The sequence below is a fragment of the Strix aluco genome, chromosome 10 (genome assembly GCF_031877795.1).
Source record: "Strix aluco isolate bStrAlu1 chromosome 10, bStrAlu1.hap1, whole genome shotgun sequence".
Lineage (NCBI taxonomy): Eukaryota > Metazoa > Chordata > Aves > Strigiformes > Strigidae > Strix > Strix aluco.
Genome location: NC_133940.1, coordinates 14,658,179 through 14,671,766, shown reverse-complemented (window position 1 = coordinate 14,671,766; position 13,588 = coordinate 14,658,179). Strand labels below are relative to the sequence as shown.

Genomic DNA, 13,588 nt, shown 5'->3' with positions numbered 1-13,588 from the left:
CTGTTAAATACTCGCCTGCCCAGCTCAGCCTGCTTGGTCATCTTCCCTTCCGGACAATAAAGTATCTTCTAGTGTAAATGAGTTCTGCTCAGAAGAGCATTAAACAATGCAAATAATGCTCGTCATATGTTGTTTGTTCTTTCATCCTCCCTGCAGGAGAGAAGCATGTGCAACGGTTGTGATGTTTTTTAATAAATGTGTGTTTGCAGTCAGTGTGGCACAAGACCATAACGTATGACTGATAAGAATACAAATATAAGCATACGTGTTGCTACATGTTTATGCTAGATGGAAAAGGCAAAGAAACACCCCTCACTCCAAACCAGCATTTGTTTTGTAGCTGTCCTTTGTTCCGATGTTCATACTCTTACTGTCCTGAGCGAACACTTGTTTCAAGACAGTTTTTTCAGAGTGGATTAAGACTAGAAAGTTTCACTGTGCCAAGGAAGCAATGCTGCCAGCTACAGTCTTGATCTTGAAGACTTGTTAAGTCTTTTAGCTATCATCCACAAAGCACTTGCTTCCCTGAAGATAAAGACATTGAACTCCATTCAAAATTAGGCAAGAGGCTGACAAAAAAACTTGGCCGGGTTGCAGTGGGCAGCAGGGTGCACCCCACCTTTCTCACCCCAGTCCTGCCTAAACACAGAGGACTTCATGAGCCAGTGTACCACACTGCTGCCATACGGCCAAGGCAGACTGAAAAACTCAAACGTGGTCATCATTCACCATCATGAGACAGACTCATAATCCCCCAGCAATAGCAAAATGTATCACTCAAATGTACCGCTCTGCTGGATCTCAGCATCACCACCTGAACCAGAAGCACTCCTCAGCTACGGACCAAGTAGACCGGGAGGGTACAGGCCTTCCACCAGAGACTTCACAACAACTGAAACACTTGCCATGTTTTCCTTAACCCACCAACAAAGCCTGAGTGTAAATTGATTTGGGTTTAAATTTTGGAGGCTGACTCTAATAACGTTTTTTGTACAAGAGTGCTCAACCTAATTTTATTTCAGGCACAACTGTAATACAACTACTTCTTATTACAACATGTAATTAGTGGCCAACTTTCCAAAATAAAAATGGCAGTGAAATTCAGAATAAGGCTATTCATCTACAAAATAGTGATTTTTTGGCTCAAGCTCTCCCCAAATGTAAATCCACTTATGTTGACAAATGTCACACAATTACAACTCTGGCCTATTGACTTTAGCCAATGTGATTCAAATTCCAGAAGTCCTATGCTTACAGAGACACTCTACTCGGCACATACATTCAGAAAATAAATACAATATATAGATGTAGTAAATAGATTTGTAATGAGTGTCGCTTATCCCTGTCAACTGTGCTGATGAATAACGCTGTTAAAATGGATCAGATCGCCCACCAACTACGATCACAGTCTTCCCATGTCCAAAAGCCACGTGCTTCTCCGATTAGTTGCTCAAAACTAATTGTCAGATGTAATTTTCAGTCAGCAGTTTCTTCTTCCTTCCTCCTCCTTAATATATTCCTTTCGCACGCATTCCCCACAGCACCTGACTTGCTCAGCAATCTTTCCTCCCTTCCTTACACACTCATGCATTATGTCTTAGACCTAATCTCTCCTTACAGCTTTTGAGCAGAGCTCTTCCAGGCAGCTGACATTTAAATAAGCTCTGTATTGACTTTCCTCTGCTGTACCTCAAGTCCTCCTTGTTTTTCTTATGTTCATATTCCGATTCAGCTTCTCTGCAGCTCCTTCTGAGGGTAACAGAAGCAGAGCTTGACTGATAATCAATAAATACTTTTACCTGGCAATCCCTCAGACATAGAGCCCAGGAGGAGATTCCCCTCTCTTTGCATGCATATTCACTATTTTGGATAAACTTAAAAAGGCAGAAAAAGGTTTTTCCGAAATCTGCAGCATGTTTCAGACAACACTAAGCCTGTGAACTTTCCTTTAACTTGCATTAAACTGATACAACTTTTAATTAAAAAAGTAATTTTGAAAAATTGCTTGTGCGGTGCATAAGGTGATGTTCAGACAGCATCACTGATCCCTGGAGTTCTGCAGCCTTGAGTTTAATAAACTGAATTTTCAAAAGTAAACACAGCTTGCATCAGCACAAACCTTCTATTTTAGACTAATATTTTCCATCCGTTTCTTTTTTTAGCCAAAAGAGGAAGTTTTCGGAGCACCACACACTAAACATTGCACAGGTGTCACTGGACACTGGAAAGGGAGAAAATTTCCAGACCCTGGAGGAGCTTTGTCCACCTGCCAGCCAAGGACACCTTGCCTCTGATAGCGTGAGGCAGGCAGGCGAGACACCCTCTCCGCCCTCTCCCCCATCCAGGACGGTAACATCAACACCCAGCACCAACACGGCTGTAAGGACAAAAGGCCTCGAAAGCCCGGCTGTGGGAGCTGAGGCATGAAGTCACAGACCCCCTGCTTCTTGCTGAAGAAAATACCAGGCACAAGGACTGCCATAAAATTTACACCTGAGCTTGTGTATAATCCTATACTCACACAGCAGCTCCTGCCTTCTACAACTATAATTTAGGATTTATTTTGCCTAATTCATTATTTCCTGTAGTAGGTAATCCAGAAGAGGAGAAAGCCAAAGGGGAGAACAAAGGCAAAATGAAAATCAAACCAAAATATTTTGCCCTAGGCAGAACCAAGTAAAAAACACTCTCAGGTTTCCTTCTGTTTGTTTTTATAACTGTTCACCTGTTCTTTTTGCAAGCTCTTTTAAATGAATCATTTGAATTCTCTTTAATCCAAGAGTTCAAAAAGACGCTCATTGACAGTAGGTGTCATTTCCCTTTTTTCCCTCCTCTTTCCCCCTTATCAATTTATCACAAACAATTATCCTATTACCCTGCACACACACACAAACAAGGGTTGGGAAGTCAAGATTCTTGGGTTCATTGCACGACTGCATTTCTAGCAGGTCATTAATTTCTCTGTGAGCTGGTTAGCTCCTCTACAGCTGGGAGAGGTGGGCCGTGCAGCTTTATCCAGTGTTTATATAACAAACACTTTGTGAATCAAGGCACACTGTGATGATTTGAAACACCAGGCATTTTGTTATTATACATAAATAAATATAAATATAGCATTTACCATTTTCATCTCTACTTATTTGCATTTCTACTATTTCAAAACTTCTAATGTTGTTAGAAATGCCAAAAGGAGACAACTTTCTGTTCTCATGCCTATTCCGCCAGGAAATGGTAGGCCTGCACATAATTTTTTCCTTCCGCTGAAACCCAGTGTATTTCTAACTGTATTTCCTCAGTCAAACATTTATAAGAAAGCAGCTTTAAAGGTTTTGTTTTCAGCTGCAGCAATATAAACACTTAAAAATTCAGTACTACCCATGCTGAGCGATTTATTTCATCTTCACATCCCTTAACTCTAAGCACCATTGCTGATTATCCTGCGAAACTTCAGACAACACCTTATTTTATTAAATATACGTTCAGATTTGGTCTCAGTTCCACAAAATATTTACGCATATGCCTAAACATTAAGTGTGCAAGTACTCCACCAAGTTCTGATTTGAGGCTATTTGGAAACACATACAACAAACTCCAGAAGATACAACACTCATTCTTTGTCTGAAGAGCTCCGCTCCACAGATCAGCCTTTCAGAAATGTGCCAGCTTTGGCTCTAACAAGCTCTTCACACTTTTTTAAGACTAATAGGCTCCACATATTCATCTCCAGAGAGTATAAATTCCCTTCCTCCCCTTTCCCTTTTAAATATGTCAGGCAACATTATAAAAAATAACATCTGTGCCACAGTTATGCAATAAGCAGCATGATAACCATTAAACTGCACTTTATAAAGAATGGACTGAATTAAACAAAAAGAAAAAAGCAGGAAAAAAAGTTCACCTTTATACCTTGAGATCAGGGAGGTTTTTAGTGCTACCTCTCTTCCTTGCTTATTCTAAACTCCCTGCTCTGCTGCCCCTCTTCTGATGTTTCATGGCTATTAATGGGAAGGTCTGAATATACATGCTATGAACAGCACAAACTGATTGAATCTGGCTGGAAAGGGCTTAAACATCCAGGATGAAGAATCCCAAAAGTGTTTTTAGTATGTGTATGCATTTCATGAGAGTATACAAACAGCACTATACATTTTCTTGCAACACTTAGCAAACCTTCTCTTTTCATAAATATAGGTCAACAGAGCTAAACTCTGGTTTTGCCTCAACTCCCACTTTAAATGCATAAAGAATTAGATTTTTAGGGAGCAGAATGAAAGAAATGGTGTATTTCATGCTATTATATACCCAGCCAAGGATCCCAAAGGGTTTGTTTGGGCTTTAAAAACAAAACAAAAACCCTTGGCATTTGTCAGACTAAAACCATTTTTCTTTGGTCTTTGCACAACCATCCTTTCCAGATTTGAATAAATAACATCAAACAAACTCTTTTGACTTCCATTACCATGCAACGCACAGAAGTTGTTCAAGGAGAGACAGAGTAGTGTGTAAAAGCATTTGATAGCAAAGGACTACGAGGAGCACCCTGCATAACCAACAGATCTGGAAACGCTCATTCCAACCCCTCAGCTGCCCTCTTGTTATTTAAGCAGTCTGTATTGCCCCAGAAAGAAATGATTCAAACAGCCACAGAGATCAAGTTTAGGAGCTACCACCACAGGATACTGCTTTACCTGTAAACACATGGCAGAGGGGTACTGAAGGTATTAAGAAAATAACAAAAATACCGACTAAACAGTGAGCTACGCATCAAGTTTTCACCTTGACTCTTCATTTACTGACACTTGCAAATGTAGGTGTGGTTTAACACGGCCCCTTCAGCAAATGCCCAGGCCTAACTGAATAGTGGAATATAGTATCATGTATCCTTCAACTTGCTTTTGTTTCAACATTAGCCCACAGAACACAGGGCGAGAACTCATAGATGATACTGGCAGCTGCAGATTTTATGTATTTTATGTTTATTACAGCTTGTAACAGGGAAAATAACCCCTACGCTTTCACACAAAGTTTAAGGCACCACATAATCATTAAGCATTTCTGATATGACGTTTGGACTCCACCATGCACAAACTTATTGATCACACCACAGATGAAGACTTTTCCATACCACGCCACAATATAAGCAGCATTTTCTTCTCCCCATCAACACTGAAATGTCAAACTTGCTATGTGTCGCTCCAGCATCACCACCTATCCCTTCTTAGGGGCCCTCTTCCTCCATTCCTACCTACTCTTGGCTCTTCTACTGGCATTGACAGAGTTGGGGTTAAACGCCCCAAGGTGAAGTCTGGGCTTGGGTTTTTGCTCATAGTCTCAAGCTGCTTGTGTTGCAGAAATTCCCCTCCAGACTGACAGACTACCTGCAGTAATTGAAAAGTTAATCCAAGATGCTTCTGAATTCATCCTGAACTAACCTTTAAGTCTTAAACTTGTTATTTGCAGTGAAGAAATCCAGCACGTGTGCTGGCAGATTGTGCATATAGAGGTAAATGTTCTAAACATGGGAGGAAAGGAAGATGTAGTTAACAGGAAAAAAACCTGGAGAGAAGGACCGGGATACCAGGGTTTGCTTAACACATGAATCAGAATCAGTAATTCCATACACCAGTAACCATGTAACAGTCACTCAAACTAACTCTACATTCAGCTCTGCATCATAACCAATACTCATCTTTCTTCCAAACCCAGAAATGCTTCAGAAGGATAAAATCAGCACTATAGCCTGTCGATCATTAAGTACCAGGTCTTAAACAACCCTCTACAGAAGAAGGGGGAACCGTAAATAGCACTTGGCTCTTAGCTTGACACTGTATATGGACATAAACTATAACCTGAAGGCAAACCCCGAAACATAACTTTGTGTTGCCTAATACAGCAATAAATTCTAAGACTGAGCGATCAAGCTAATCAAAAAATTCACCCTTTCAAACCAGAGACTTCTTGGAAATACAGTGGATTGCCTAGCCTCCCATGCATGTTCAGAAAAGCTGGCTGGCTGTAACAGCTGAGATGAGGACAGGCCCAGCTCAAACTCAGAAAGAAGCAGATGAGGAATTAGCACAAATTAAAGAAAGAAACAGGCACAATAAACAAAACTGGTTTTACTGCTGTACGAACTCTCCATCAAATGATAAGCTAACCAGACAAATAAGACAATTAAGTAAGTGAAGGTTACTGGGTTAGGACAAATTATTTTTTCTGCAGGAGGTTTCAGCTGACGGGTTTCTCCACATTTGCCATGCCTGGCTGGGTTAACACCACGTGGCTCCTCTGCTTCAGACAAACTCGTAGGCACTGTGGGCTAGTAATGGTCCTAAATTCCAGTATGATATATTAGCCATGCTGCTTGCATCATAATCTGCTATATTTCTGCAGAAGTTAGCAATGTCTGCTTGATGTACTTCAAAATTAATATATCACACACACGAAGAATCTAAGACAAGCCACTATATGGACAGGTGATTTTGATATAGTGGATTTCCTTAGATACAGACATAAACAAACCATGGGAAATTATTGCATGTTGCTCCCTACAGAGCCAGTGGTGTCAAGAAGATAGGGGTTTGCTTGTTTGCCTTAATATGAGCTGAAAAATTGTGGTCAGCGGCAGACTTTCCCTTCTGATCTTCCCAAAAATTCTACCCATCCTTCCGCATTAAAGGCACAGCTATTGATGAAGCAAACCTGTTCACGCAATGTAAGCAAAACATTAAAAAAAAAAAAAAATCACATCACAACTTTTTGTAGCTAAAATAATCCCACTCCCCAACAGTTTTCTTTACAAAAATAAGAACAGCGGCCACCCTGAAAAAAAAGGCAATTTTCATTTTTACCCTTGAGGTTCAGAGTATTAATTGCTCTATTCCCTGAAGCAATATGAAATAAGACCAAGCATCCATCTGTATTGTCACCAAAATACCAGCATGAACCTTAAATTCATATTCAGAGTATTAAAACACAACCTTGCAGGCTACGGGAAAAAAAAAGTGCTGCTAGCTGGCCAAACAGACACCAGATTCACTTTGTACTTGTTAAGCTCCCACCCACAATCCTTGTTTCTGTGAAGCAGTTAAGTATTTCTCTGAAGTTATTCAACAACTCTGAAGGTCAAGTATGGTCCTAACTGGCCGGTTGCAAACAAATGCACCTTTCATGTTGGCATGTACTTCAGCCTGCTACCAGCCAGAGTAAAACCTAATCAGAGGAGAAAAATGAAGTAAATTGGTAGCAAAGGGTACACATCTGGTCTTCAGAGTACAGTGAATGCTTGCAGAGGATCTAGCAGACCCAGCTAGAGACCTGAAGATTGGGGCCAATGCAATGGATGGGCAAGAACAATTTTTTTTTAAATGTATAAAACTTATAGTTTCAGCTAAAATACTAAAAATTTAAAAAAAAAAAAAAAAAAGAGCTTCAGTGGCACTTCTGAAGAATAAAAAGGCTTTGGAAGCTTTAGATTTGAAGCTTCACAAGCTTCTTATGAAAAATGCAAGCTTTGAAAAACTTCTGAAGATTTAATATTCCACTTTGGGCTCTTCTACTGCCAACGGACTATGGATGCTGTAACTAATAAAAAATAATTAATGCCAATAAACAGGCCCTTCATAAGGCTTCAGCGTCTCTTCTCCATCAAAGACTCGAGTCATTCATTGGGACACTGTACAGGCAACAAAATCCATCCACAGAGCTTATCTTTTCTACATTCAGTTCTTCTGCGCTATAACTCACAATTGAAAATCTTCCAAGTGCGAGGAAAGGAGTTTGATTTTTTTTAAGTATGCAGCTCCAAAGGCAACTCCCAAGCATGGCAGAGACCTTACCTAGAGTGGGACTGAAAGAGCCGGGAGTTTGTGTGCTAGCCCTATAAAGAGCCCAGGTCTCATGTAGGCAATGAAACAACCAGGCAGTTTCTCAGGAGTGCTCTGCGCCGAGCGGTACCCTACAGTCCACCAAGTCACATCCTGGCACTCCTGAAAGCCTAGCCACGTCCTGCAAGACTCACAAGAGACGATTTTTCTGATAATCTCTGTCTGGGAGTCTGAACGCCCTCAAAAACGCAACAGTCTCATAGCATCAGCCACCTTCTCCCAGTTTCAGCACACCAGGAAACATACAGCAACAATACTCGGGCTTTAGTACATGAGAAGCTCCTTACCCTGGGGAGAGGGGAGGTAGAAACTGCCTCAACTATTTTGTTTTATTTTAGAAATCCTGATGCTCCCCTCTCAAACTGACTCAGCAGAGAAGCGTGTAACAACTTCAGACAACAGCAGTGAACACCGCAAAGCAGTAAGGATGACCTTCACAACATGAACTGGCCACCCGTGCATGAGGAGCCATTCTGCATAACAGAGGCATAGTAAGCAAGGTGAGAAAGCTGATAAATTGGCAAAAAACCCAGTCAGCATCTAGGCCAAGCGTACAACCTCTGCTGTTCCTGCCAGTTTCAATGACACACAGAAGACTGGCATTGCAACGCCATACAAGGTGACATCCAGAAGTCTGACCTCAAGCTCTCCCAGACTCTCAGGACAGAGACACTCTTGGTCTCATGCCTAGGAATAACAGGAGCTATCTGCAGAAACAATGATTACAGTCATGATAACGACAATTCAGAAAGGTCTTAAAGCTGCTTTGGTACATGAATCAACCGGTGTCCAAGGAGAAGCAATGCCAGCCCTTTTGGTCCAGCATACTATGGTCCTACCGTCCCAAGGGGCAAGAACAATTAATCTAGACAAGATGATCAATCTGAAACTTCTAGTGATGCATCCATCCATATTCTGAAGATACGGCACAAGAAAAACAAAAAAAAAAAGAAATATAGGATCAATGAAAGGAAAAAATTAGCCAGCAGAATTTTCTATCATGGGAGACTATCAAGACAAGAACTCGGATAAATTCAGCAAATCAGGCCTCTCTTAGTAAAAAGTGCTTCCAGAGCTTTGTTAAAACCAAACAAAACTGCAACTATGAGCTCACATCGGTGGGCATAAATCACCTTCTGAATACTTAAGGGTCAGAAGAAAACTTTGCCCAAGGACAACACCCACCACTGCTGCCCACTCCCAGATCTCCCTGCGTGTCCTCCAGCGCAGCCAGCACAGCCCTCTCCTGCGACCGGAGGGCACTGGGTTACAGCCCTGTCTTATTCGCAGAGCTGACGTAGCAATGCAGACACTGATCCAGCTCATACGTATCACTGTTAGGAGACTGCATAATCATCCGGCTCAGCCCATGTGAAAGCAATATGAGAACACCTTCTGTACAGAAGAAATTCTCGAGATTTAAAGTTTTAACACAAGCTAACAAACGCCAGGGATGAAAGAAATCCTGGGATGAAAGATCTCCATGACACCTGCTTTGAATAAAAAGACATTGCTACAAAAATATCAGAGACCTGCTGGTCTAGAGCCTTTGCTACATGTCATTCCCCAGACATCAATTTGCAATAGAGGCACACAAAAGCAGTATTACACAGATTACATGCTACTCCCCTGAACTGCAAACAAAATCTACCCAGCACTACCACCTCGCCATCCAAAGCACTACTGAACTAAAGCCACCTTCTCTTGCTGTTCATAAGATCACTCTGCTAAGCATAAGGCATGCAGCCGGGTTCAACAATGATTTGCAGAACTGACAGCTCCTTCCACAAACATCGCTCCAGCTCAGCTTTCCCAAATACTCCCAATTTCTCCTCATGTCCGTGGGCAGGGAATCAATGGTACCAACACTTCGGCACTGACAGCGGGATGGCTTATCCTCAATTTGTGCATCCTTCAGGCAAAACTCACGCCCAGCGCCTGGATGCTTAAACCAGTTAATCATCTTCAGAATCTGTAACTTCACTTTCTACACAACAAACTATTTAACGTTCTGTTGTAAGGGCACCCAGGAGCCCTAAAATCGAAGGGCTGAGATCCCACCAAGCCTCTCACACCACACACAGGGAACGAATCAGGCAGGTCCCTACACTAGAACAGCCCGGACCCCTGCACAAGGTGACACCATGGGCACGTACGACCAACTCGAAGGAAAGAGGGAAGAGCAAGGTACCAACAAAACATGGTTCGCTCGGTTTTATGCCACATGGCTCATTTACTCACTGCTGGCAGCTTCCACAAAATCAGGCTCGTCAAGCACCTGACTGTATACATAGGTAATGATTATAAAGCCAACTCAAGCGGGGCTAAAAGTACACAAAGAGCTAGCATAAAAATAAAAAAATACAGTCCTCTCCCAGGTGAAAATACAGGACTTTGAACGTAACAAGTGGATTATATAAAAATTATTTTGCTCCCAATTCTCAAAACATTTTTTTTAAATTCCCTCACAGACCAAAAATCGTCATTACTGAGAAGCAATAGCAATTTTACTGTGTCTAACATACCGACTACCCACCTCTCTCAGGGCCAAACACAAACTCAACTATGGCAGCATCTGCACAGCCCCTGCGAGGACTAGGGCAAGGCCTGCAGTGTCCGTGGCTCTCCTCCCTGGATTCTGCCCGAGGAAAAGATTATTTTCTAACGTTGCTTTTTGTCCACAACAGGGCATAAACTTTAAGGAGATGGTTTGCTGTTGTACTTGAAGAAATCAGCACGGTTGGTTTGTTACTACACTTCTATGACGGAAAAGCCTCATTATCTGAGAAGTGCCGCTGCACCTTGTATCGATGGCTGCGTCCTACACCCGGGATGCCAACCTGAGTCTGGACCCCTTTGTTTGGGAACGCTTTCTCCCCAAGCCTTGCCTGCGTTCTTCTAGGTCCTGCAAGCACATTTAAGTCTTTTCATATGTTTCTCTCCAAAGACAGGAAAAAGATATGCACATGATCGATCGCAAAAACATCCGCAAGGAATCACCACCTCCAAAGGGGAGGACACCATCAAAGCGCTGCCCCACACAGCCCTACTCCCTCTCCCTGTACCAGCTACGGAAGTTAAAGCCCACTGGCCACAAGCTTTTCCTTTTTTGTTTTTAATCCGAGACTCCTTATGATTCAGAACTCAACATTTAAATGGGCTGCCGGAGTCTCGCCTCCAAAAGGCAACAGCAAACACAAAAAAGGAAAAACAAAACCACAAAAATCCCCCTCCCCGCCCCCCAAAGCAAAGCGCAGGGTGAGGTGCAGAGAGGGAGAGGGGGACGAGGCACACAGGGATGCCGGCCGGTTGCTCCCCTTTTCTGCCTCCCTTTTATTTCTGCTGAGTGTAGTAACACTTGAACTGGCTCTCTTTATTTGCAGCCGGATACGCGCTTTCAAAGATACTGTACTACTGTGTAGGCCAAGCAGGGACTCTCTTTCTTCCCTTAGTTAGGGCTTTTGGGAAAATAATTATTCACCAGAACTGCCATCGTGAACAGAGAAAGCTAAATCAATGTAGCTTTGTATGGGCCATTGCCACTGCAAAGCAAATACTCCATCAAGACATGGATCAGTGAGAATTTTATCACTAGGAATCCTTATGCACATCTTTGTGTATTTTTAATATCCATCTTATTACTCGGCATGCCCCCTCCCTCCCCCTGCTCCTGCACCCCACCCTCCCCATGGATTTCTCTTGTGCCACTGGCAGCGACAGGGCTTGGCCGTAAGATTCACATGCTCAGTAGAAACATCTTAAATACACAGCCAGGTTTATTCTCTTAAAAAAAAAAAAAAGCATTGGTGCATAGCAGATTTATTCACTGAACAGGTTGATTTATTTAACAGTCTTGACATACATCAAAACCTACTATGGGCTTACATAATTGTTACCCATTTAGCAGGTCTGTTTCTTTTGTCAAGTATTTGTTTTTAAAAAGTGATTCACTAAAGACTGCTGCCTTATGCACAGTTCACATACCTTAACAAATGTAGCCTTGCACGGGGTATTAGCTGAAGTGACTTTAAATTGCATCCTACCTGCTTGAGCACTACCATTATTTTTTCTAGCTTCTGTACTCTTCCCTTACCTAAAGTAAAAAAACAAAACAAACAAAAAAAAAAAAACCCACGAAAAAAAAGCCACAAACAAAACCAACAAGCACGAGCGTGTGTACAGGCACACACACGGCTCACTTTCCAGCAGACTCTTTGCTGTGGGCACGGTGGTTACCGCATTACCAGGCTGCTCCAGCGCTAACAGCAGGTACCTCCAGCACGGAGGACACACAATTCCGAATACCAGGATGTTGATGGTTGCACAGAGGTTCCGGGCAAAGCCGGCCGGAGGGGCTGGCGCGGGGCAGAAGGGACGAACGAACCACCGAGCAGAAACCTCAGGGAAGGTTTGAGAACCACAGAGCCGTTTTGTTTTCACGCAAGAGGCTCATTCAGGCCCTGCTCGCACAGGCGCACCGCTCCCCTCCGGCCGCACGCATCCACCCACGACACCCATCCACGAATTCCCCAAATACGCACCCATCCTGCGCCTGTGCCGAGCGGGAGGCGAAACACCGGAGAGCATCACCGAGAGAAAAAACACCACCTTTGCTTTCATCGCCGGTCCCATTACAGCTTGTTTGGGTTAATCTATCATAAAGCGTATTGCTCACGAGCAGCACAGTTCATTTCGGAGACGAGGATTTCATTATTCCCCCCCACCCCCGTTTCAGCATCCTCCACGCACACACACAGGTCACATCTTACACTTAGTAAGCAAAACACATTACCGCTGCCACCGCTGCACGGGCGCACAAGCGGTTCAGAAATTAAAGAGACCGGAATAAAAACCGCACGAACCCAATTCTCCACCGCTCGCTAGACAGATGGTTAATTATATTCACAGCCGCATTTTTCGCTGGGATAGAGTTTCAGACAATGAGCCAGTTTTATTTGATTAGCCAGTTTTCTAGTTTAATACGCGGAATGACAGTTACTTCCAGGGTTGGGGCTTTTTTTCCTAAAAGAAAAAATCCCATCCCCCCCTCCTTTATTTTTTTTTTTTGTTCTGGCCGAGGCTGAAGTAAGTGCAGCCCCCCCCCTGCTCCACCGCTGTAAATAAACCCCGCCGGGGCGGGAGGGGAGGCGGCGGGAGCACCGGCGGGCGGCAGCGGGGCCGGCCGGGGGGGACACACGCTCCCCCCGGGCCCGGTGGGGCGGCGCCCCCGCCCAGCGCGGCACCTGCCCGGGGGGGGGACGCGGCGCCCCGCGGGGGGAGGCGCCAACTTGCCCGGTGCAGGCCGCCCCCGCTCCCCCTTCTCACCACACACACACACACACACACACACACACACCGGCCGCCCCGCTCCTTCCGCCGCCGCCGCGCAACTTCGCCGCAGGCCTCCGCGCCCCGCACCGCCGCGCAGGCCGGCATTGCCATCAGCATCGCCCCCCTCGCCCCGGCCTCCTCCTCCTCCTCCTCCTCCTCCTCCTCCTCCCCCGCTCGCCTCACGCCGCCTCCCTTGCGGCTCCCGCGGTGGGGGGGTGGGGGGGTGGAAGCGCCGCCGCGGCGGGACTCACCTCAGCGCCGGGCCCGCGAGGGAGGCGGCCGCGCGGGGCCGGCGGGTCCCCCCGCCCGCCGGGCGGTGTCGGCGGCGGCGGCTGCGGCGCTCAGCGCTGCTCCATGCGCCCGGGGCCCCG

At 44.5% G+C, this 13,588-nt stretch overlaps 1 protein-coding gene across 1 annotated transcript in view; it reads right to left on the bottom strand.

The window, feature by feature from the left end:
* NEXMIF (neurite extension and migration factor) overlaps window positions 1-13,550 on the bottom strand; it is a 172,625-nt gene extending 159,075 nt beyond the window's left edge. Inside the window, exon 1 of the mRNA XM_074835357.1 lies at window positions 13,469-13,550. The gene's annotated coding sequence lies outside the window, so the exon portion shown is untranslated. The remainder of the gene's footprint in view (window positions 1-13,468) is intronic.
* Between the last annotated feature and the right edge of the window lie 38 nt (window positions 13,551-13,588).